General features: G+C 43.7%; 1 protein-coding gene across 4 annotated transcripts in view; it reads left to right on the top strand.

Moving 5' to 3' along the window:
* Nucleotides 1–11328: 11328 nt before the first annotated feature.
* Nucleotides 11329–26761, top strand: part of GJA5 (gap junction protein alpha 5) — a 35043-nt gene continuing 19610 nt past the window's right edge. For 3 of the 4 annotated variants that reach the window (XM_032780984.1, XM_032780983.1, XM_075073050.1), the window contains exon 1: nt 11329–11651. The gene's annotated coding sequence lies outside the window, so the exon portion shown is untranslated. Of the gene's footprint in view, nt 11652–14352; nt 14514–26761 lie in introns of those variants that run through there. The other variant, XM_075073055.1, reaches the window with a different exon arrangement.

Raw genomic sequence — 26761 nt, 5'->3', positions numbered from 1 at the left:
TTTACTAACATGTTTGAACAATCTGAGTAGATTGAAGAGTCACAATTTATCTTTACAGAAGCTGTGCTGATCTTTCCCTGTTATGGACCTGATCCAGTGTCCATTGAAGTAAATGGGAGACTCATCGGGCCACAAGCCATGTTCATCTAAGTGTTTTATAACTCTGTATTTAATTGTTGCTTCCACCACTATCCTGGTTCTGGTCCAGGGCCCGCTTGCTAGTCTGTAGTTCCTAGTGCCTTTTTTAAAAAACAGAAGAAACATTTCTTCCCTTCAGTTCTCCAGTAGATTAGTTAGTTTGATTCAGAGATTGGCTATTTTTATGACCTGTTGAGGCACTTTATTCTGAAGTTCCCTCTGAACCCTTCAGTCTGGACCATCTGTTCCCAGAGACATTCTGCTCTCTAACTTATCAGTTTGTTCCAGCACCACCCTTCTGACACTTTGGGTAACAATGCCTTAGCTTGGCTTCTGGCACTAAAAAGAGTAGGGACCTGATCCAGAGTCCTGATTCCTCCCACCCTATCTGCCCACCTACCCACCTGCCTTTCCCCCAGATGGCTTTGCACCTCTCTGAGACCATCTTTAAAATCATCTTCAACTGCTACCTGGGGATCCCCCTGGGAATGTGCTCATGGTGTAGAGCTAGCCTGAGTGGCCATACTTCATCCACTCCTTGCCCCAGCGTCAGAGAGGAGTGCCAGGGATGTCAAGGCGTACCTGGAGCACGGCTGTACTTTGGCAATCCCAGCAGCAGAACAGCAGCTTGGGCTCTTGCAGTCAGTTGTAATTTAGAGCAGTCTTGAAGCTGCACAAAGTTATGCCAGGGATGAAATGGCCCCAAGCATCCCTGGAGGGGTGCACGATGCACGGTGGCTTAAGGCAAAAGAGTTATGTATCTTCTCTGCAATGTCCTTGTTCTCCCTGACTGTACTGTAAAACCTGAGTATATGTGAGAGTCCCTCCGTCATTGTGCTCCTTTATTTCATCACCTACTACATGACAGCTAGAAAAATTGCAGTGGTTGTGATGGCCTTTATCCATCCATTTCAGTGAGTTAAATGGTAGATAATAGCAGGAGAAAGAAATGAAGAGGGAGAGGGAGAAATCTTTACATATGTCTGGCTATGACTTGGACTGAATGATCCAAATGTATGAACCACCTCCAAATTCATCCCTTTCTCACAGCTGAACTGTGACACTTCCTGGGAGTACCCAGGGTTGTGAGGCACCTCACTACCACCTGCCCTGAGCATGATGAAGCCTTGTCTGTGCCTGCCTGGGGTCGGCTCCCCAACTCCACCAGCTATGGGCAACATAAGCACTCCCCTCTCAGTCTGCCCAGACTTTGCTACCCCTCTGCTGGTAAGCAATAGGCACACTCCAACCCCCGAGCCTTCCCATCATCCCCTTGGAGTGTCCAATCCCTGGTCCACTGAATACTTGCAGTATTCCCAGATACACAGTTCCCAAAGGAATAGTACATCTTAGCTTACCAGTTACACCTCAGGATCACCTCTCAGTTCTACTTGCAGCATTTAGATATGCTTATAGTAAAAACAAGTAAAGGTTTATTTAACAAAGAATGGAGATTTGCGAAGAAGAAAGTAGAATTAATGGAAACAAACGGTAACATATAAAATAAAATCATAACACCCTTTCTAGAGCCTAAACTTAATTAACAAGACATTCCCCTGTCTCATAAAGATTAACTCACCTCAAGTGTTTCTCCCAGCATTAAACAGCCAAACCAGCTACGATCCTACATCCATAAGACAAGCAAGCAGGCAGCCTTTTTCCTAGGTGAAGGATATCTTGGAGTATCTCTGCACCCCCAGATATTATTCAAACAATCCACAGTCTTGTAAACAATGTAACCCCTGGTGCTTGTTTTTTCCTGTTGAGAATCACCCCTGTAAACTTCACAATCTCTTGATTAGCATTTTGCTCACTTGATTATGATTTTTCTCAGACTGTAAATAGATATTTATTGTGAAGTATACAACACTCAATCTACATATAGCCAGACAAGTAGATAAGTATCTCCTGCCTGAAAAAAACTTGTTTACCTTCTGGTGATAAACTCACAGATCTTAAGAGCATAATTGTCAGTACATATACGTATCTCCTTATGGAACAGCCACACATACATTTCACAATGATTATGATGATTACTGTGACACAGGTTTTCAGTAGAGATCTCACATGACACTCTTTGATGAACTATCATGTAGAGATCAGACTCAGGGGATCCCTGTACTCCCCTGCACCCCTGCACCGTCTGCCACTTGACACCAAGCGGTACCTGGGTCATATGAACCAAACTCTAAAGCAGGAGTAGTCAATTATTTTTTGTCAAGGTCCAAATTTCTTGATCAAGGTATAGTCAAGATCCAGACTTCAGAGAAACATTTTTCACACTGTAAGTGCCCCTGTTCAATGAACACATACAATACTGTATATTAGTAATATAATCAGGGCCTACTGCTTAAATTTTTAGTACATTAAACAGGAGCCCAGTGGATATTTGTGATCAAATTCCATGTGCTTCATTTTGTAGTGCCATTTGATGTTACCACTTAGCAATGGCCACAGTCTCTGTACAAATTACACATATGGGTCGACTCTTTGGATTTTGTGGCAAAATAACACAATAAGCATCAGTCTACTCTTCTTTAAATGAATCATTTTTGGTGTCACCTTTCCTTTTCTTGTTGTTGTTGTTGTTGTTGTTGTTGTTGTTGCCATGTTTAAACAAAGTGCCATTAAATGTCAGAAGTGCTGGAGGCGGGACTACCTTCACTCTGGGGCTCTGCACCCCCTGCTCACAAGGCAGGGAGAGAGGGTGCAGGGAGCAAGGAGAAGGTGGAGAGACACAAGAGCCCTCCCCATGTCACAGGAGTAGAGGGAAGGGAAGAGCAGAGCTGCCCCAAGCCACTGAACTCTTTCTTCTCCTTCCTGACTCCTGAGGGGCAGCAGGGGTAGAGAGCACCTCCTGCTTCCTGCAGCAGCCCTGATTGGCAGCAAGGGAGAATGCAGCCAATTAGAGGTGGTTTCTCCAAGATAGACAGGAAATATGCACCCCTCAGCAGCTTAGGTGGAATTGTGGACATTTTATTTGTGGAGTCGTGACCCAGGGGCACCATTTCAAATTTTGATGGGGGAAGCAACTTTAACCGTGGTTCCTTGGCTGTCAGCCCTTGGGGCAGCAGGGCACCCACTGTCAGCCCTGCATGTGGTGGGGCTCAGTTTGTCAATCCTGCGCGGTGGCCGGGGTTTCTGCTGTCAGCCCTTTGCTGATGCTGCCCCATGGTCACAGTCACCACGGTGGTGGCCTGTGGTGGTGGCAGCAGCAGGTGAGGGGCACAGTGTTGGTGCCAAGCTCCTCTACCTTATCCCACAGCCCCTACCAGCTCCCCCAGGCTACCAGCATGTGGCCAGTTACTTCTCAACCCACACTAGCCTCCCCCCGCCCTGACTGCCCATGCCTGTGCCCCCACCCCGCGAGTTTCGCAGTCCGGTCAAAAACATCTGGCAGTCCGGATTTGGCAGGCAGTCCGCCTATTGACTCCCCCTGCTCTAAAGTGTGTTGAACTGCAAATAAAAACTCAGTATCCATCTACTTAAGCAAAGTGCAGCTTGCCATTCATTCAGCAGTCCCGGTACCATTCAGGACATGCCATCACTGACCTGCTTGCAATTCCCTTAAAATTACTCTAGCTAGCTATCTCTCCAGGTTTGTATACTGATGCCCATCACCATGGTGTCTGCCTTACTGACTGATTTTAGTTTGCTGCAGGAGTATAAATCTGATTCATAGTGGAGTAAAATAACTCCCATATTTTCTTACTATTGGGCATGTTTTCTCAAAGAATCTTTTTTTATACTAAGCACCTTGGGACAGATTCCATGGGCAGGAAGAAGAGTCACACCTAGCTGAAGAGGGAGAAATAGGAAGATTTGTTCAGGCTTTAAGAGGTCTGAGCCCTGGATTGGAAAGAAAAAGATTTGTACAGACCTTGCTGATTGGCATGGGAAGAAGGGCTCTCCTGACTTTTTGCAGGAGAGGCACTTGTGGGTCTAGCTGGTAGGAGACACCTATTGTTTCCATGGTTTAGAGGAGCATTGTAACTTCTGCATTCTAGAGCTAAGCTGAATCTTTGAACCTGCTGAGGTTCCCATCTCTCATCTTTTGAGTATCCAATGGCATTAATAGCCATAACAGCTCTCAGGGCAGTATCTCGCATGTGTTCCAAACAATCCGGGATCTGCAGACAAATGCTGATATCTAAGCCCAATAATTGGAACAGGTTGCTCAGCATTTTCCTATCAGCACATTTCAAGGCCTTTTAGATTGCTTTCCAGAAAGCCCCAGTCTGCAGCCATCTGTTCTCCTACATGAACTCACAACTCACTATTATTGCCATAAACTTACTGATGGCAGAAACACAGAATCATGCAGCTGAGGCTATTTAAGAAACCTTTATCAGATGTTAGGTGATGTTACATTATTCCATACTGCACATTTCAAAGCTTCCTTCTACTTTTGTGCGCTGTTAAGTTGTTACCTTCCCTGAGACTGAAAATTAGTTCTTAGCGGGGACTGACCTGTGCAAATGGTCAGAATCCCCATTTTCCCATCCACCCCACCCTCTGGAAAAATTTTGCATGGCTTTGAACCACTTATATTTTCCATTGCCCTTTCTGTAGTCATATCGCGTGGTGTCTCTGATTTGGTGACAACACTTCCAAATACTGAGTGCATTGTTTGGAAACCAGTCTTGGGTTCCCTTTGATCTTAGAAGAACCAGCGGAAGTTGTTTTCCTTCATCAGGGGAAGGGGGAGAGGGTGCAACAAGGGCTAATTATGTGAAGCCCTAGCTTAGTCCACATTGGTATCACATGTGAGAACCATCTATCTTACTAGCATGTGCCTTTTGGTTTCTCACACTCGCAGAACCACAAATTACGCTCAGGCTTTCCTCAGGATTTGTTAAGGTCATTCTTATCACCTCAGATTTCTCACATTCGGTTGACACTTCCTCTTGTTTTTGGTTTTTTAACAACATAATTTATATGTTTGATGTTTTGATGTTTTCCCACAGGTTTTTCTCAAGGGTACTGATTCCATATTTGAGGACTGCCTTTCTTGAGTGGTAACAGCTAATTTAGACCCCATCATTGTATATGTATAGTCAGTATTATGTTTTCCAAGGTGCATTACTTTGCATTTATCAACATTAAATTTCATCTGCCATTTTGTCCCAGTCACCCAGTTTTGTGAGATCCTTTTGTAGCTCTTTGCAGTCTGCCTGGGACTTAACTATCTTGAGTAGTTTTGTATCATCTGCAAATTTTGCACCTCACTGTTTACCCCTTTTTCCAGATCTTTTATGAATACGTTAAATAGGACTGGACCCGGTACAGATCCAGGGGGACACCACTATTTACTTCTCTCCATTCTGAAAACTGACCACTTATTCGTACCCTTGTTTCTTATCTTTTAACCAGTTACCAATCCATGAGAAAACCTTCCCTCTTATCCCATGACTGCTTATTTTGCTGAAGATCCTTTGGTGAGGGATGTTGTCAAAGGCATTCTGAAAATCTAAATACACTATATCCAGTGGATCTCCTATGTCCACGTGCTTATTGACCCCCTCAAAGAATTCTAGTAGATTGGTGAGGAATGATTTCCCTTTACAAAAACCATGTTGGCTATTTCCCAGAAAATTATGTTCATCTATGCGTCTGACAATTTTGTTCTTTACGATAGTTTCAACCAATTTGTCCGGTACTGAAGTGAGGCTTACTGGCCTGTAGTTGCCAGCGTCACCTCTGGAGCCTTCTTTAAAAATTGGCATCACATTAGCTATCCTCCAGCCATTTGGTACAGAAGCTGATTTAAATGATAGTTTACAGGTGACAGTTAGTAGTCCTGCAATTTCACATTTGAGTTCCTTCAGAACTCTTGGGTGAATACCATCAGGTCCTGGAGATTTATTACTGTTAAGTTCATCAGTTTGTTCCAAAACCTCCTCCAATGATACCTCAATTTGGGACAGTTCCTCAGATCTGTCACCCAGAAAGAATGTCTCAGGTTTTGGAATCTCTCTCACATCTTCAACAGTGAAGACCAATGCAAAGAATTCATTTAGTTTCTCTGCAATGGCCTTATCATCTTTGAGTGCTCCTTTAGCATCTCGATCATCCAGTAGCCCTACTGGTTTTTTAGCAGGCTTTCTGCTTCTGATGTTTTTAAAAACATTTATGCTATTACTTTTGGAGTCTTTGACTAGCTGTTCTTCAAATTCTTTTTTGGTCTTCCTACTTATATTTTTACACTTCATTTGCCAGAGTTTATGCTCCTTTCTATTTTCCTCATTAGGATTTATCTTCCACATTTTAAAGGATACCTTTTTGCCTCTCACTGCTTCTTTTACTTTGTTGTTTAACCATGGTGGCTCTTTTTGGTTCTTTTACTATGTTTTTTAAATTGGGGTACACATTTAAGTTGAGCCTCTATTATGGTGTCTTTAAGATGTTTCCACATAGCTTGCAGGGATTTTACTTTTGGTACCGTACCTTTTAATTTCTGTTTCACTAACCTCATTTTTGTGTAGTTCCCCTTTCTGAAATGAAAAGCTACAATGTTGGGCTGCTGTGGAGTTTTCCCCACCACAAGGATTGTAAATTTAATTATATTATGGTCACTATTACCAAGCGGTCCAGCTATATTCACCTCGTGGACCTGATCCTGTGCTCCACTTAGGACTAAATCAAGAATTACCTCTCCTTTTGTGGGTTCCAGGACCAGCTGCTTCAAGAAGCAGTCATTTAAGATGTCAAGAAACTTTATCTCTGCATCCCTTCCTGAGGTGATATGTACTCAGTCAATATGGGGATAGTTGAAATCCCCCATTATTATTATTGAGTTTTTTATTTTACTCTCCAAACAAACTAGTCATATATTGCCCATTATGTAACACAGGTATTTCCCATGCTAGTCAATTGCCCACCACATATTGTTCAAATTCTACCCAAAAGTCCCTCATGAATCATGCTTTCCACTGTGCTGTAATCATAACCGTTAAAAGTTCTACATAACTCCAGTGACTTCAGTCTCCCTGTTTCCTTAACACACTGCAGGTTCTTATTTGCAATGTTTGTTTGGAGGGCCATTAAAATATGAATCCAATGTTGTCTTTTACTATAAAGGCCAAGATGCCCAGAAATACAGGTGAGGATGGAAAAGCAGGTGCACACAAAACAGAACAAAAAAACCTTCACTCATCCAGAAAGCAGAACTGGATGTAAAACTTTACTGAGCTTTAAAGTTCAGTGCAGTGTTGTCTTTTTCTTGTCACCTTTTTCCAATGAATTTTGGTGCTGCTGCAAGGTGCCAGACTGATAGCCCTGGAAAGTGTGCATGAGCAGCAGAAGTGCATGCTTCCCTCACCCTATCTCATTGCCAGGAGCATAGGTGCCGACTCCGTGGGTGCTCCGGGGCTCAAGCACCCATACTAAAAACGTAGGGAATGCTCAGCACCCACCAGCCACCATGGTTTCTGCAGCCCCGGTGCTGGCTGTGGATCAGCTGTTTGGCAGGCCCGAGGGCTGGCCACTGATGCGTGAGCAGCTGGCAGGAGGCACTCAGGGAATGGGGGCAGAAAGAAGCTAGTGCCTGGCAGGTGGGCAGGACTTGGGAGAGGGGACAGGGTGGGGGGCAAAAAGAGGCAGAGCAAGGGTGGGGCCTCAGGGAGAAACCTAGAGGGATCAGAGCCTTAGGGTAGCGTGAGGGTGGAACACCCACTGGGAAAAACAAAAGTCAGTGCCTGTGGCCAGAGAACCTCAAGTCTGATGTGGTAGGAGCATCTCTTGGGATGAGAGGGTAATTCAGCAGATTTTGTAATGATGAGCCCCTTTTAAGTCCACCATACTAGTGTGATCTGAGAATGGCAGCATTGCTAGAACTTCATCTAGTGCATGAGCTGTTAAGACTATGGTGCAAGCTGCTGGAGTTATCCTAACAAAAGAGCTTCATCCTTGTACTTTGTGTGTGTGTCTTTGGGCTGGGGTGTCTTCCTGTCTCCTTCCATTCCCTTCTCTGTTGCATGCTCTGCAGTTCTCAGTAACATACCCACAGCACATTCTTCACCTGTATGAGACTAGATTGACCAGCTGGTCAGAATTCTTGTCACCAGAGGTCTCCAGGGATGGGTAATGGAACAGAGAGGTTTCCACCTCTAGATTAGTGCTTTGAATCCAGCCCCAGTTGGTAGTGATCAAAGCTTATCAGGGAAGGCAGGTCTGTGTTATCTAAGAACCTCTATGAAAAGGGTACAAGGTCTTAGTCCAGTTCCTAGTCCACCTCGCCAAAAAGACCACCACAATTGGCACTGTCTATCAGTGAGACAGGCCAAAGATGAATAGTCTCATGGACAGTAAACACCATCTTATTCCTAGAGGCAGTCACTCAGGGTTGAGACATGTTGGCTAGGCAGCACGAAGCTTGCACCTCCACTTGCCCATACTATAATTACTTTGTTCAGAGAAGACTTCAGTCTTTGAGGCTGTCCCCAGCACTAAAATCACTAATAAAAAGAGTGGACAATAAGAATATTTTCTTACTAATTTGTGCAATTAAGCAGCTCTTAATTTTACCTACTGGGTCATGTCTTGAAACATTTTAAGAATGCTTCTAAAGATAGCACTCAGGCTTTGGGCAATATGCCCTGTCAAAGGAACTCCTTGTGCTTCAGGACAATTGTTTTAAATGCTATTACTGTCATAACAGCAAGTTCAGCCGTATGCCCGTTCTTCTTTCATCACTTTTCCCCCAAGAGATTTCTGTCAGGGAAGGCTCCACAGCTTTCAGTCCTTATGGTGAGAGCACTGTGTTTAGGGTAGGATTGGATCCTGGGTCCTCTACCTCCCCAATAGGGTTAATTGTCATGGTTGTGGAGCAGGCTCCATGTCCTCTTTTCCCACAGCAAAAATCATTTTTTTTAAGTTAGGCAATTCACCTCTCATTCTTGTGTGTCATCCCCTCTTCACTCTCCCTATCACGCCCTCTTATCTGTTCCTATCCAAAGGTTTCTCCACTGGCATTGTTTTCGTACACTTCTGGCACCATCCTCCCTCCAAGGCTTATACTCTGGAGCCAGGAAGCCCTCCAGTGCCACAGCTAGCAGAGGAGCAGGTGACTTCATGAAGCACTAGTCTTCTCCGCATGGCAGCACTCTGCAGACAGAGGTCCCAGAGTATTTTTACTTGGCAGTATCTGTCAATCAACAATTTCCAAGTTATCACATCTGCCTTCATGATGCCAGACATGAAGTATCATCCTACACGGTGGCCTGTTATCTCTTTATGGAGGGAACTAGCACAGTATATACACAACTGACATACCATGGAATTAACATTTATGCACACTGGTAACCTTACCCACATGAATAGCACCATCAAAGACAGTAGGACTATTCCTATACATAGTTACTCACATGCCCAGGTTTTTCAGGATCAGAACTAACGTGATTAATATGGAGAGAATACATGGTGGTGTGGCACCAGTATAGAGATTTCAGAGCTGTAAACTTGGGATGACTACATTACTCGTAAGTGACTAAGCCATGAATAAGTTACACAGGTTTCTCCAAACAAGGGCACCTAAACATTTACTTCAACAAACACCATCATGTGTTTTTCCTGTGACACATTTTAGAAAAATGATATTTTAGAAATATTTTTGTATAGCTAATATCTGCCATAACCCCCTGCCAGTAAAGCAGGCTGTGTGAGAGCCTGCTTCAGCAATACATTTAGGCAGGTGCTTGCCTACATACACATGCTGAAGTCTCAATGAACAAAATGGGATTTAAATATGTCTTCAAAGTTAAGCATGTGCTTAAGGGCTTTGATGACTGGGAATGCTGTGCTGAACCATGGCTTTAAAAGCTGTACAGAGCTCAGAACAACAGACATTGTAAACATATTTTTTAAACCTCTAGGAAGATACCTTTTCTGTATATCAGGCTCTTGTGGTTTTGACAGCCAGTATCTTGGGATCTTCCAGAGATCATGCAATCACACAGCTCTCTTATGAGACATAGCAGGTAACTCTAGTCCTCACAAATTATGACAAAAGACACCAGATCACACCTTAAACCTGTCACTGATCCAGGACTGAATATTGTCCAAGACTTTAGAGAACAGAGGAAAATTAAATCCCTGTTTTTTGAGCTGCTCGGAGGTTGGAAGTGTCAGAATTTTGAAGCTGTGCTGGCTCAGCACCTTTCAGGATCAGTGTCTCAGGCACCCATTCCTGCACCATTGAAGCAAGTGATGAGTTTTACCATTGTGTTCAAAGGGAGCAGGATAAGGCCACAATTAAGTAGTTAGCACCATAAGCAAATGTTACTGCTTTGTGTTAAAGAGAGTTTGCAAATGCTTAGAACCTGGTTCCCTTTTTTATTCTTTCTCTTGTCCGTGCAAACAGTGAAAGTGCTTGGAGAGGGCTAGCCAACCTGAAGGTTTTATGCTTCCAGATGTAGCAGCGTGGCTCTCCACTCTCTTATACCCGCATGACTCCAGTGACATGCCGGTATAACCACATGGAGAAGCTGATTGCAGCTAGTTTGGAGCAGTGTAAATATTTTTAACAGGCCAATGGTAAGGTACTGGACTGTGACTGTGGAGACCAGAGGTCTATTCCTGGCCCTGCCATTGGTCTGCTGTATTTTTTTCTCCTTTGCATAGCTCAAAATGACTGAAGAAATGTTCTCCTCAAACATTTACTTAAAGGCAAAGGCTGAGCTAAGACTTAGCATGGAAGATTTCCATCAGCAAGGAGATTTTTTTGTGGTGCCTTGGAAAAGCGTGGGTGGATCTTCATTTTATCATGAAAATCCCACCATAACCAGAACAGCTGTCCTGAGTTGCCCACCCTAAACTCCTACTTGCACCTTTCACAGATTAGAAATGTCTGTTCCCTTTTGATATTGTTTTTTTACTTTCCTTTGTTTTCACAAAGACAAACAGGAATGAAATTGTGAGGCTTGTCATTAGCCCTTTAAATAAATAGCCCTGCCATCTTTTTAGTAGTTTGACAAGTTGGTTCCAGACCCCGGGGAGGAAGCTAATAAACTTTTAGTTGCTTTGCTATTGTTTTCCTAAAACAATTTGACTTCCTTTCTGATAACCCCAAACCCTTCATTAAAAATAGAGTAGCTGGGAGCCAGAGGAAGAGCTGAACTTGGGCCAAGTCACTGCTTACAATACAGCCTGCGTAAGATCACATTTATATCCCGATCCTGGACAACTCTTTAAAAGAGCAACGGGCAGACAGCTGCCAGTGCATGTCAGGCAGAGAGCAGGAGCTGGGAACCCCTAGCTTATATCCTTCAAGCTTTAGGGAATCTCCAGTCAGTCAGCTGGTGTCAGACTACAAGAGGCAGTGTTCCAGGAGCCATCTGCGGTTTGTTTGCCCCATTTAAAGGGTCCTCCCTCAGACAAGGAGCCCGCTGAGCACTGGACACTAGCAGAGAGATGGGTTCCAGCCTGCCCTAGAGTCTGTGCCAAAGCTAACAGTAACCTTCACCCCCCTGCATTGTGTGTTGTTCCATCCACCTGTCCAGAATCAGCAGAAAGAGGTAACAGTTTATGGTTTTCTTATTATTATATTAAAATAACATGTTTGTGTGAGATGGTTATTGATTTAACCAGAGTGTGTATATTTATAAGATGGAGAATGGTGTCTGGTGGCTAGAGTCAGGGATAGGCAGCCAGTCAGGACTCCTGGGTTCAGCTTTTGGCTCTGCAAATGACTTGCTGAAGCCCTGGGCAAATTACTTAGCCCCTCCATGACTGAGTTTCCCCATTTGTAAAATGGAGACAATTCTCACCTTCGCAGGACTGCTGTGAGACTTAATCAAATTCATGTTTGCAAAATGCTTGGAGATTCTCTGAGATGCTAAAGAGGTGAAAGGTAATCAGTAGTACCAGCAGCAGAAGATGAAGCAATGCAATGCTTTGTTACTGCTAACACAAGGCTTGCAACTAACCATTTACTTCAGGAAAAATGTTCGCTTCTGACTTACAGAGATGGAAATCTGCCCTGATTTTTACTCTTTAAAACTTTGTTTCTGAACTCAAATGAATCTGACATTCTTGTGTCTCACCTTTTTTTGCTGTGCCTGTCTTGGATTAATACTTCTGGGCAGGGAGAGATTTGGGTGGCAAACATCCTATTAAATTCAAAACATTAAAGATTTTATATTAAAAGAATTAATGTGACTACAAAAAAAAAAAGGCTCATCTGCTCTCAGGTTCCTTAAATCCTGCTTCCAATCCATGCAGAAAAACCACCCAGGTCTGTTGTGGACAGGGGTCTCTGTCACCGCATAATATAACAGGATCAGCCCCACACCATACATGATACACACAGACACACACACATATATATATATACACAGCCTCACAGAATCCCTTATATTCAGGGTTTATAGATCAACCCAATGAAGAGTCCATCCTCCTGGCTCAGTCTTAGGGTGAAAAAAAAAGAAGAACTAAGCCAGGAAAAGCAGATCAGATCACTTCGTGTGTGCAGCAAAATACCACCAGGGACAGGGGCAGTTTCAGTTTCATTACAACCACAGCACACCCAATAATAACAACAGTGTGCACCTCTCTAGCAAACAAGTATTAACAAATCAATCCTAAAACCACCCTGGTCAGTTAGGTCTGTATTATTATCATATTTTTATAGATGTGCCTTTATGGACAAATCCTATCAAAATTCATGGGGCTAATAGGGCTCTGTGGAAATTGAATAAGGCTCTATAGAAATGACTATAAATAACCTAAAGAATTTAATATTGTTCTCCTTTCCACATATTTTTGTTTGTTTGTTTTTGTCTATACAATTGAATTCCATAGCAGGTATATAATTGTCTATTTTATAACATATGAAGGTTCAACAAAACCTGTAGAAAAGTTATCCTTTTCTATTACATAAGATTTTTCTATAAAGAGGACATATAGTACGAAGAGTTAAGTTTGCTGCTCAAGGCCACACAGCAAATCAGTGGCAGAGCTGTGATTAGAGTTCAGGAGCTCCTGTTTCTTGACCCTCCACTCAGTTCACAAGAACAACCTTCGCTTCTCAAATGACTTGATCTGTTTTAGTTGATGTAAGCAAGTAAGGATCACTGCAAAAGTATAATGTGGATGGGAAAGAAGAACTACTTCTGACTACATGTGGGGTCACTGGAGGGAAGGAAGGCTACTAGAGAAAGCGTTTGGTGAAACCATTATGCAGAATATAGTTTTCTTTTGCCAAAGCCCACATCACACGTTCATCAGATTTGTTTTCTGCCAGCACCCATAGCTCAGATTGGCTGGAATCTCAGCATTTGTTTTCACCACGGAAGGCAAGCATTAAATAGAAATGAACGATGGGAGTAGACATGAGTACAGGTAATGAGCACAGCCAACATTAGCTAGGATGAAAACATTTTTAGAAGGGATATAAGCCTTCATGCTTTAGGACATAAGGCAACCTCTATGTGAAGGGATTAGGAAGACATGTCCCCTGTGGGCAGGTCATTCCATATTTGTCCATAAAGAGGTTTCTTGCCCCATCCTCTGCCATAGTTAAAGATGGGAATCTGGAGTGCCCTGCCTCTGGTCTGAGCTAGTATGGCATTTCCTATGTTCCTGTGCTCCAAATAAAGCATCCTGTATTTGGGGTTTATTTTAACTTTTGGAGCTGTGCATGTATTTATATTTAGAATGTTTCTTTTGTTTTTCTGGTGTGCAAGGCATGCTTGGCTAAATAAGAGACCCTCCCCTGCATCACAGGAACTCAGCTTGATTGTCTGGGTTTTAATAAGAGAGTCCTAAAACACCACCCAGCACCCTCTTTAGTTTTGGTCCCATAGGAACTTCCTTAGCTGTGGTTGGGATAAGTGAGGGGGCAGCCCCATCTCTTTTAATTTAAAGGAAGGTTTGAAACCAGGGCTTGTTATCTAAGAGAGGAGGTGCATGAACTATGTGTATTAGCAATTGGACGGGACAGTGTGAAGCCAGCAGTCAGTGCAACGGGTCTGCAGTGAGGAACAGACCAGGGTGACAGAGAAACGCCAAGAATGGTGGAAAACACATGAAACTGATATTTTTTAAAGAAGCAAAAAAGATGGATAATTGGATTTGAGAGAGAGAAAGTGCAAAGAACAGAGAAAAAGTGTGGGGGGGCAGTGGGGAGGAGACAGAGGGACAGTGTGGAGAGAGAGAGAGAAAGGAAGTAGGTGGAGAGAAAGAGGGAGAAAGGCAGAACGTGGTAGTGGGGGGAAACAAATGACAGACAGACAGACAAAGTGGTGGAAAAGAAGGGGAGAAGAGAGAGAAAGATTAAAGGAGTATAGAACAAAAAACTGAAAAGAAGACTATAACAGAAGAAGAAGAAGAAGCCCCAGGAAGAAGGAGGAGACCAGAGAGGAGATATTGAACATCGGGTAAGTAAAAAATGTCATTTAGAAAAAAAGAATAGAGCTGCAGAGGTATTGGGGGAAGTCACACTGCTAGACTCAAGGGGGAATGGTGGTGGGGGTGAAGATAAGGGTAGCCATAAAAAGAATAAGAACTTGGACACACATTCTTTTTTCCATTTATTTCTATAACATCCAGACTAGTACTAAGGACAATTATGGCCATTCTAAAAATTTAACTCCTTTCATTACAAGCAACTACAATAGTTACAGAGGAACCTGGCGGTAGTGAGCTGGGATAACTCTCAATGAGGTGGAATGAAAGCCCCAAATAGCCTTGTTACAGTGAAATGTGCAGACTGCAGCACTGGTTAAAGTTAATCTCAGCTTTTCGTGAAGCTGTCCTAAGGCAGGAGGGTGTGGGGAACTTCTTGCTATTGAAAGGGTCCAATGTATAAATGCTTCACACAGTAGACTGGGAGCAGCTTTCTTCTAATGAATGCTGAATGGTTTTTAAAATATTCCAGTTTCATTTCCTTGAGGGTGTCACATCCCAGCTCTACTGTTACATAGAGCCTGAGAATGCTGCATGACATTCCTAGGGAGAGCAATGGAAATGTACAGTGCCACCTCTGTAAAGTCTCCTTATCATATGTATTGTGTGCGATGTGCAGTAACTGAGACTCAGAGTTGTGACCTCTTTGTTCTTTAAACTTCCTCTTGGTTCACATCCTAATCCCAGCAAACCCAGTTAAAAACTGATAACTTTAAAGCCCTACAGAAACAAACACTCAGCACTTTCCATTCTCCTTAGCAGCTTTTCTTGCACTTATTTTCCCCCAACTACCATATTTTTTTTAATTTTTGCATTGTTTACCTTTTAATATTGAATATTTGTGGTACTATAGTAACAGAGTTCAATACATAACCAGCTGGAAATTGTTGCCTTTATTCTTCCCACTGTGGGACAGCTAGTGACGGCGCTTGTCATGGGAGACAGAGCCTTTCATCTCCTAATTGCTTGGTCCAAACCAGTCAAAGGTTTGTAGTGACCCTATATAATCGCACTCTACCTAGCTAGCTAGCTATAGTATCTGAGCACCTTTCACATTAAATCAATGCAGCAATAGCGAAGTCTCTGGAGGATTTTGTGACATTCTGAGGGCAGTTCAATTGCCTAGCTAAATTGAGTAGTTGTTGCAGTCCAGTTGATAGAATATATATAACCACATTGTAAGGGACTCAATCAACAGCCTATTGGCAAAACTCAGACGAGACGCCCTTAGACTAAATGGGATACCACTACTGAGCTCCTGTCTTACCACTAAGCAATGGGGTTTCTACAGGTTAGGGGTGAAGTACATTGGTTGGGTAGCATGTGTGGGAGGTTTGTATTGCTGCTGCCTTTGCTGTCCGAGGGGGGAGGGAGGGGGAGAGAGAGAGAGAAAGAGTGAGAGAGAGACAGTTATTCTACAATCCCCAGACACAGTTGCTACATTTTCATTATAAGCCAAGCAACTATGTATTTCCTCTTTTTCTGAAACTCACCCCAGAGGAGAGAGCAAACACTTCTTTTCCCATCTTTTGATTCTTTTGGTTTGAGAGAATTCCTGAGGGTTCAGAGTTCAAAATACTCGTCCGACTCACTGAAGCTCTGTTCACTTGGGAACTATGCTAAACATTTCTGCAACTATAAGCATCAGCTATTTTTTTCCTCCCTATGTTATATTTTTCCCAATACTTTGGGATCTGGAATTCCAGAGCTTTGCTAGAAGGAATTTGCAGCTTACCAGAAAATGCAGGACTTCCTATCCCAACCCTTTTTCCTTTTTGATCTTCACACAGATTTCACACATTCTGCTCTGATTTGGCCTCATTTCTGACTTATCTCAGTGTATTGAAAATAGACTAGCAGGAATCAGTAATTCAGCAGTCTGGCATGGTTGGCACAGAGCATTCCAGAGCATATGTGGCACATAAGAACGGCCATACTGTGTCAGACCAAAGGTCCATCCAGCCCAGTATCCTGTCTGTCGACAGTGGCCAATGCCAGGTGCCCCAGAGGGAGTGAACCTAACAAGTAATGATCAAGTGATTTCTCTCCTGCCATCCATCTCCACCCTCTGACAAACAGAGGCTAGGGACACCATTCCTTACTCATCCTGGCTAATAGCCATTAATGGACTTAACCTCTATGAATTTATCCAGTTCTCTTTTAAACCCTGTTATAGTCCTAGCCTTCACAACCTCCTCAGGCAAGGAGTTCCACAGGTTGACTGTGCGCCGCAGGAAGAAGAGCTCCCTTTTATTTGTTTTAAACCTGCTGCCCATTAATTTCATTTGGTGGCTCCTAATTCTTACATTATTGGAACAAGTAAATAACTTTTCCTTATTCACTTTCTCTACATCATTCATGATTTTATATACCTCTATCATATCCTCCCGTAATCTCCTCTTTTCCAAGCTGAAAAGTCCTAGCCTCTTTAACCTCTTGTCATATTGGACCCATTCCCAAACCTCTAATCATTTTAGTTGCCCTTTTCTGAACTTTTTCTAATGCCAGCATAACTTTTTTGAGATGAGGAGACCACATCTGTATGCAATATTCAATATGTGGGCGTACGATGGATTTATATAAGGGCAATAAAATATTCTCCATCTTATTCTCTATCCCTTTTTTAATGATTCCTAACATCCTGCTGCACACTGCGTGGACATCTTCACAGAACTATCCACAATGACTCCAAGATCTCTTTAATGATTAGTTGTAGCTAAATTAGCCCCGATCATATTGTGTGTATAGTTGGGGTTATTTTTTTCAATGTGCATTACTTTACATTTATCCACCTTAAATTTCATTTGCCATTTTGTTGCCCAATCACTTAGTTTTGTGATTCTTTTTGAAGTTCTTCACAGTCTGCTTTGGTCTTAGCTTGAGCAGTTTAGTAACCGAGACCACCAACCAGGGAAATAACCCACTTCCTTCCCTGACAGACCAAGGGACAAACCCCACCCATGTACTTATCCGCTACAGCGATACTGACTTGGACTCCTTATTCATTCCATGGGTGGCATACCCAAGCCCACTTATCCACTGACATTTTAAAAACCTTTGCACTCCAGTCTGGGTCTATGCCAGTTATGTGATATGTATGTATGTTTTCATCCTTACAAACGATATCTGTAACCCTCCATAACCCAAGCCTGACCCCAGATGCACAGTACCTTCCCTCTTAACTCTTGTATATTTCATTTCAAACATTCACTTTAATAAAATTCTTCATATGCAAACTTTAGCACTTGTTTAGCCCTTTCTCCAGATCATTTATGAACAAGTTGAATAGGAACGGTTCTAGGACTGACCCTTGGGGAACACCACCAGTTACCCCTCTCCATTCTGAAAATTTACCATTTATTCCTACCCTTTGTTCCCTGTCTTTTAACCAGTTCTCAATCTATGAAAGGATCTTCCCTCTTATCCCATGACAATTTAATTTCTGTAAGAGCCTTTGGTGAGGGACCTTGTCAAAGGCTTTCTGGAAATCTAAGCACGCCTCGGGTGTTGTGTGAGGCACGAGAACAAAGTCTTAAAATTAGAAATGGCCCTCAGGAGACACCTGGCAAACTTCAACCTTTGGGATCAGAATATACAAAGAGGAAAAGAAATCAATTTTCTGGCTATTAACAGAAAACAGAGAGATCCTTGTTAACAACACCCTACATTCCAGAACTTTCCTGAAACAAAGAAATACTTATAGCCATACAATAAGTAATGCAAACTGTAAAGCAAACTGCCTACTGTATCTGTAAAGGAATAAGGGGTCAACCTCTTCTAATGGAGGAACTAGAGAGAGCTTTGCTACACCAGTGCTTCTGTCCCTGTTTGTAAGGCAGCATTGCCTGTGCTATTACTGACATGGCTTGAGAGCTGAACTGGTTCAAATTTTTCCAATAAAATTGTATTTTTCATCCAGAAAAAAAAAGAGGCTCCCTGCCTCACTCAGTGCACAGGACTGAGCAGCTCTGGGGATGATTCAGGTTGGTGTAGTGAAAGAAGCTAGGGTTTTGAGGACACCTGCTTTATTTGATGCAGACACTGGAAGGTGTGTGGTGAATAAGTTAGGGAATAGCAGGAGAAAAAAGAATGGTCTCATGGGTAAGGCAGTTGAATGCTGCCCTGAAGAACTGGATGCCGTACTGGTTTCTGCCACAAAGTTTCTATTATGCAATGCTAGACAAGTCACCATACTTTTCACAGATGGTCACTACTTCTGTATTCCTCATTTTCTGGGTGCCTAACTTGAGGCCCTCATGCCTGACTTACAGAGGTGCTGAGCAAACACAGCTGAAGCAACTGAAGTCAATGAGAACTGTGCTTTGAACGATAGGCACCGACTGCGTGGGTGCTCTGGGGCTGGAGCACCCACAGGGAAAGATTTGCATGTGCTCTCTACTCACCAGCAGCCAAGCTCCTCCCGCCTCTTCCCTGCCTCCTCCCTTGAGTGTGCCTTGTTCCTGCTTCCTCCCCTCCCTCCCAGCACTTCTGGCCGCTGCCAAACAGCTGTCTGGCGGTGCTCTGGGAGGGAGGGTAGGAGCAGGGGCACAGCGTGCTCAAGGGAGGAGGCGAGGAAGATGCAGGACAGGGGTGAAGATTTGGGGAAGGGGGTGGAATGGGGGCAGGGTGGAGGCAGAGCAGGGGTGGGAAGAGGCAGGGCGGGGGTGGGGACTTGGGGAAAAGGTGGAATAGGGGCAGGGCTGGGGGTAGAGGGAGGTCAAGCACCCACCAGCAGGAGCAGAAGTCGACGCCTATGCTTTGAACCTATGAAGTGCCATGTAGTGCTAGGTACTCTGAAAAAGCAGGTCCTGGGTGTTTCAAATTGGGTGTCCATATTAAGGGGCCTTCTGGCCTTAATCTCTCTGTAGCTCCATTCCCTGTCAGTAAAATGGGATAATACCACCCCTTCACCTCACAGAGATGTTGTGAAGATAAATTAGTGTTTGTGAAGCACTCAAAACTATAGTGATGAGCACCATAGAAAAGTCCACAAGGAAATAATAATTCTGGCTTCAGAGCAGGGTTTGAATAATGTATAGTAAAATAAGGCCTGTAATCTTATACTGAGAAAGGAGAATAAGATAAAATATCAAATAGCTGCTCATTCAGTGAGCATCATCCATCCTCAGCACTGAAGGAAGCAGGGGTCCTGTGGAATCATAATATCTGATCATGTACTTACAGACTGTATTATAATGCATATACACAAAAGGGCTGAATGAAGAATGCACAAGTAACCTTAATACTGGCATTTCCTAACTGTTGAGTGGTGGAGACTTGGCAACCTTATTAAGGTGCCTTCAACTGTGTGTGTGTGTGTGTGTGTACAAAATTTTCTTGTAAATCAAAGTTTTAAAATATTATGGGTCAAATTCATTCTTGGTGTTACTCCACTGAATTCAGCTTGACTATGCCAGGGCTCAGTTTGGCTATGGTAATGCATGATTCTACACTGATCAAGAACAGAAAGCATCAGGTTCCACAGACCAAACAATAATACTCAGAGCCATTTAACTCAGCAACTGGAAAAGTTTAAAATTTCCACCAACTCTTCAGATTAAAATGTTCTGCATCAGGCTGCCTTGCATGTATGACATATCCCAGATGTATCCACCTGAAGGTGTTCAGTGAGGGCCGTATGTGTTCAGGGGGTGAGAACTAATTCAAATGCCTTATCGTCTCACTCCCCTTTTTTGTGAATTCTGAGATTTTCCACATTTGGAGTGTGGAAGGAAAGGACACTTCATCAAGGAAGAGCTGAGGGGCCGGGCATCAGTGTGATCCTCACAAACATCTCAATGAACTGAGAACGGGGACTAGGGAGTGGAGGGACATCTGACCTACACACAAGCCTGTCCAAAGGGACTGGAGAAGAGCCTGAGTGAACATGCAAGTCCACTCTATTAAGCAAGAGTGATTGGGAGCCAGGATGGTCCAGACCTATGCACAGATCTGACCATTGGCACAAAGCCTGGAAACCAGTCTGTTTCATTGCATGCCTTGGGAAGGAAGACCAGGCAGCTCTCTCTCTCTCTTTCACATACACACATGATTGGGAAGACATCACTTGACTAGTCACTGCTTGTTCTCTGTAACTGCATATGAAACAGCCAATGTCAGTAAAGGGGGATCACACAGTGCTGTGTTAGGGTTTAGTACCACTTTATGCTCCAACTGTCAGACACCTTCTGAATTTTAAGGGGCACACTTACTTTGACAGGTGCATTTCTCGCTCTTCTACATTATCACTTCTATTTTAACATATATCTGTCCTCCCCAGAAAGGACTGGTCTACACTAGGAAATTAGGTCAGTATAACTATGTCACTCAAGAGTGTGAAAAATCCAATCCCTGGACGAGACAGTTAAACCAACCTAACCTCCGGTGTAGACAGCTCTAGGTTGACAGAAGAATTCTCCTGTTGACCTAGCTATCGCCTCTTGGGGAGGTGGATTAACTACACAGATGGGAGAAGCCCTCCATTCCAGACCCTGACACTGAAGAAAAACCACATCCAGTGGATGCAGGCTGTATATATTCCTGAAAGAAAGGATCTCTTCTACCTTTCTGGCACTCTAATTGGATCGGTGGCCTGTAAAACATTCAACAAGTGATATCCTCTTGAGAAGTTCTCCTTACTGGCTCAGCCAGTGCATATGTTGAGGATGGCGGGATTGCAAGGGGTAGTCCCTGTTAGTTTCTCTCGAAGAAGCTCTTCCTAGTGTCAAGAGACCACCAGGTCCCAGTTTGAGCATGAGCTCCAGTTTGTGATGGAATCTGTTAAAGCAGAGCTCTCTGTGCAGTCTGTAGCAGTCTCTAGTACATAGGTGTGAGAGTCAGGGCTCCATCACCAGGTCTGCCTCCGATTCAATGTGCGGCCTTGAACAAGCCACTTTGGCCCAGATCCTCAAAAGTATTTAGGTGTCGAACTCCTATGATTTCAATGGGAGTTAGGCACTTCTGGGCCTTAGTCTCTCTCCACCTCAATTCCCCCATCTCCATAATGAAGATAATGGCACTTTCTTTCTTCACAGGGTGTTATGAGGCTTAATTACATAGTGCTTTGAGATACACAGATGAGCGGTATTATGGAAAAGTGTTATTATCTAAGCTCTGTCTGTCTGTGATGGGATCTGGACAGCTAAAAGCACTCTCTGTGTGTGAATGGCCAGCAAGTGATTAGCGCCTCTGCAGGACATGAGGGCCAGATTCTCACTTCCCATGCAGCTCCTTTTGTCCTGCTCAGCCAGCGCAAAGGAGAGTCTGGCTGTAACTGGACAACTGAAAATCCCCCCTTTGAGGGAATGGTTATCTTCACTGGGGTAAAGCCAGCAGAGCTGGCTCCTCCACCAAAAACATCTTTCTCTCCAGTGTAGGATGCATGTTGGGAGGGGAAGGTGCTCTATTCTGCCAATTCTTACCTGGTGTATGATCTTCCTGGGGCGGCTCTAGACATTTTGCTGCCTCAAGCACGGCGGCATGCCACGGGGGGTGCTCTGCTGGTTGCCGGTTCCGCAACTCTGGTGGACCTCCCGCAGGCGTGCCTTCGGTGGAGCAGCGGGGACCAGCGGACCCTCTGCAGGCAAGCCTGTGGGAGGTCCACCGGAGCCGCGGGACCAGAGGACCCTCTGCAGGCATGCTGCTGAAGGCTGGCTGCCTGCCGCCCTCCCGGGGACCAGCAGAGTGCCCCTCGCGGCTTGCTGCCCCAAGCACGCACTTGGCGTGCTGGGGCCTGGAGCCGCCCCTGGATCTTCCAGTTCTCTGACATCTCCCACTTCCCCATCACACCTCGGCCTCACTTCTACCAGATGTCAGATACATGAGAGATCCACTATTTTCTTTTCTTTCTCTTTCTCTCCAGTTAACAGACCTTTGGCAGACAAATGAATATTTGCCTGAGTTTTTTTGAATGTGCATGGTCAGTGTGTCCAAATCAGGGTCCCATGCCATCAGGGCCGGCTTTAGGCTGATTCCACCAATTCCCCTGAATCGGGCCCTGCGTCTAAAAGGGCCCCATGCCCTACAGAAGAGTGCCTAACTTAGGTGTCTTTTTAATTTTTACTCACCCGGCGGAACTCCGGGTCTTCGGCGCCACTTCGGTGGCATGTCCTTCACTCGCACTGCGTCTTTGGTTGCACTTCATTTCGGCTGCGGGTCCTTACGTGCCGTCGAAGACTTGGACCGAGTGAAGGACCCACTGCTGAAGACCCAGAGTGCTGCTGAGTGAGTCATCCCTGCTGGGGCCCCATCGAAACTATTCGAATCAGGTCCCACACTTCCTAAAGCCGGCCCTGCATGCCATTTAAAGGGGAGAAGTGAGCCCAGATGGAGCTGATGCATTGCTATAATCAGTCTCTCCACTAATTTTAGAAACATCCTGCAGGGCCAGCGTCCTCCTGTCACCTTTTTGTGGGAAAAGTTAGTGCGAAGTGTTGAGCTCATCTATTTATGTCACTGCTGCTGATATTCCAGCCAATCCTCCAAAGAGGGGAGCTAGTGGATTTTTGGCATCTCCAGAGCAGAAGAGGAGGGAAGGCTTAGGGGAAGAAGGAAATTGTGAAGTGCAGAAACACCCACCTACCTCATCAGTGTGAATTTCTTAACCTTTCCCTGAAGCCATCACCTGTCTGTCAAGGTCAGTGTGTCATCCAGAGCAAGAAGTAATAGTGCATAAATACTGCCTGTCTGTCATTCAGAGCATGTGCTATCAATAAAAGGAAACTAGGAACTTGAACACTTACCTCCTCCAGAAGAAGGTAACATAAATGACAGCCGATATGAGTGCTTTGTACTCAGGCCAGCTTGATGTTCTAACACGTGCTGCTTTTGCTGAAGCATTTTTATCTGAGAATTCTTCTGTCGCAAGGCATAAAGTTGGTTGGATTCCATGTACAGTCCGGCTCTTTGATATTTGGTTTCCCCTAACATTAATATTGTTCCAGGTGATGATTAAAACTGGGATGGCCACCATTTTATACACAGCTGGTCTTTGTCACATACACTTTCTCTGCTGAACTTCCACTGTTGCCAAGATCTCATGAGTGCACACAGCTCATCTGTTGATCCAGTATAAAGTTAGCAGCCTAAGGGACTGTAACAGGGCAGCCAATTCTAATAAGACTCTGTATGCATATCCAGAGCTCTTTTGTTGAGTCATCTGGATATCAGGTGATGGGACCCTGCAAAGATATGCAGAAGTATGTTTGCTGAGTCACATTGGGATTAGATCACGAGGGTCTCCAATTAGTTCCAGTTTAGGAGTATAAAAGGGCTTAGACACACACACACACACACACACACACTCTCTCTCTTCTTTCTTTCTTTCTCAGAAGCAGAAGGAACTAGGAGCAAGGATGGAGTTTTACTGCAGGGAAAACGCCTAGGACCAACCAAGCCCAGGGAAAAAGCTTAGGTCAGATATTTTCAACCTGGGGAGGTCAGAAACAGGTTTCAGGGGACTGTGACAAGCTTTCTTCACTTTATGGGATGATGTGGGGGAGGGAGCGGCGGTCCTGAAACTTTTCTCTGTTGTAATGAAGTCATGACTTCAAAATGTTTGAGAACCCTGGCTGAAGCTCTATGAATGGCTTACTAGCTCACTAATAACTAAAAAACAGCTAAACAAAAACCTTCAGTCTTATAATGGGACTGGTCTTCAGTGAGGAAGAATCTAAGCTGCAGGGTGGATGAATTAACAAGCAAATAAAATGGTCAGTGATTGAAAATAAACTCTTCTGAGTATGCTCAATAGGTATCTGCTAAGATTTTAGCAGAGCCTAATAAAGTCCTACTTCTGTGACATCACAGACAGCAGAACAGCAGCTATGACTTTCACTTCACTGTTAAGACTATTAAAAATGCACAAAAAATTAACTACTCACATTAACTTTAGGGTTATTAAATCTAAAGACACAAATGTGTGGAAATCGAAAAGATAAGGTTCTCATAATATTATCAACTTGCCACATTGCACACAGGCCTTGTTTTCAATACAAATAAAAGGTATGTTTTTAACTTAGTTAACTATCATGAGGTAAGAAGAACAGGAGTACTTGTGGCACCTTAGAGACTAACAAATTTATTTGAGCATAAGCTTTATAGCTTCCCGATCTCAACCCCACCCTTCACGTCTCGACCTTGCATCGATAACATATTCCTCTCGAGCAGACTACATCTCCTAACGACATGACAACCTCGGCTCGCTCCTCTGGTCGTATCTGCTTTACCCTCTGAAGAGGGTGCCGAAGTTCTAGCACACGTAACGCACTGCAACCACACTTCTGACATCCAATCAATCCTGGATCTCCAGTCCTCTTGCTCCCACGTCACAGACGTTCGATCAGAAGTGTGAGCTATACCCTACGCAGGCCGATTATAGTTGCACCATGTTCTGTCATTCTCAGCCCTCATATCCCCAGCTTCGTATCTAAGCCTAAACTTCCTGTTACTCTAGCTTTCTCATACAATCGTTCCCAGACAGTTTTTCGCTCTTGCAACCACACATCACGAACAAAACACTGTAACCCTGCAACGATCCTTGCATACAAAGCCATCATGCACTTGGTCCAACATATCTATCTAATGACAATCATCATAGAGGCCTATATCATACATCCAGCCATCACCATTATGATCGCTTCACCATGATCACCATGTTATACACTATCATCTGTGCCAGCAATGCCCTCTGCCATGTACCTGGCACTGGACATCATCCTACGCAGGAAATTAAATTGGACACAACATTGACCTCGAGGAATTCATAACACTCAAAAACCCCAGAGCCCCTTCATTAGTTCCGTTTTGCTGAGTCACAGCTCAACACTGAATTAACCTTTGGTTCATTCCAATGGACAGACCAGATGGTTGGCATTTGCCCAACAAAAGCTTTCTAAAACAGACTCCAAGTGAGAAACTGCTAGTCTGGAATTGCATTAGCAACTAGATACCAAATCTAATTTAGGCTTGAACGGATGGGAATGGCTAGCCAGTACAAACATGACTATTGCTTGTAAGTCTACACTTCTTATCCAAACTGTCTGTACGGGCATTTTGATTATTCATTCAAAAGTTTTTTTTCTTACTTAATTGAGCCTCTCAGAGTCTGTTAAGACAATCTCCCACCTTTTCATTGACCTCTATATATGGTATATATATCCTCACTAAAATATGTTTTCATTCTAATTGCACTCCCGAAGAAGTGGACTGCATACCCATTTAGAGAGCGTATGCTTCACAAATACAGTCGTTCAGTCTACTAAGGGAGCCACATATCCTGTATAGTTTTGCTATCCTTTGAATGTGATCTTTGAGACATGTACTATAAACGAAGCTTGTCTAAATCTCACTGTAAGCCTTTCTCATGTGCGTTTATTCGCTCGCGAATCAACCACTTACCAGCTATACACACCTATGGGAGGAGAAACAGCAGCTTTCGGCAGGTTATTTAGGTTATGGCATTCGCTTTCTCACTATTGCATAGTCAGTAGTGAGCCACGTTCCATGATCTATGAAGGCCTTTAAGTAGTTCCTCAGTTATACGCTATCACTTCTATCGGACCCAACTCAACTGGTGTGCTTCTTATCGACCCGACTTGGTGGAATCATCTTGTCCCTTTTGTACAATACAATGCAAATTCTTACTCTTCAATATATCTATCTTATAGTCTAATTATATGACTCCAGAGTGCGCCACAAGTCTATATATTCTTACACCGCTTTTTGAGCATGATATCTAATACTGTGTGCGTGCTCAAATTTGAACACTTAGATTATTGAAAATACAATCCTATCCTCTCCTATATGTTAATGTATCCAAGAAAACTGTGTTCTGTAGTCTCAAAGAACATAGCTTCTTAGCAATTACACTGTTACCAGCAATTTCCCTAAACTATTCAGTAGCATTTTCTATCACATTACATTACCATATTCTATTATTTAAATAATTTCATTGTATGCAATGCTTGCAGTATTTACACTGTGTTATGTTTGATTATCTTTTTTGAAATGTAACTGCTTTTAATGAACCCCTCATTCCATGAAATATCTTAGAGGATGTGTCTCTCACGCATGGCTTCTAAGGATTAACTCCTGTGGAAAAGATAGTGTCACCTGCAGGTCCCCCGCAGCCTCGCTTTCCCACCAACACAGAAAACCCAGTGCAGCCCGAGACCATCATCTCTTACCAGGTGAAAACGTGGCAGCGAGATGGCTTCCAGGA

This window comes from Chelonoidis abingdonii, chromosome 1 (assembly GCF_003597395.2).
Source record: "Chelonoidis abingdonii isolate Lonesome George chromosome 1, CheloAbing_2.0, whole genome shotgun sequence".
Classification (NCBI taxonomy): Eukaryota; Metazoa; Chordata; order Testudines; family Testudinidae; genus Chelonoidis; species Chelonoidis abingdonii.
Note: the sequence above shows the minus strand (reverse complement) of the source record. Positions and strands in the feature narration are given on the sequence as shown.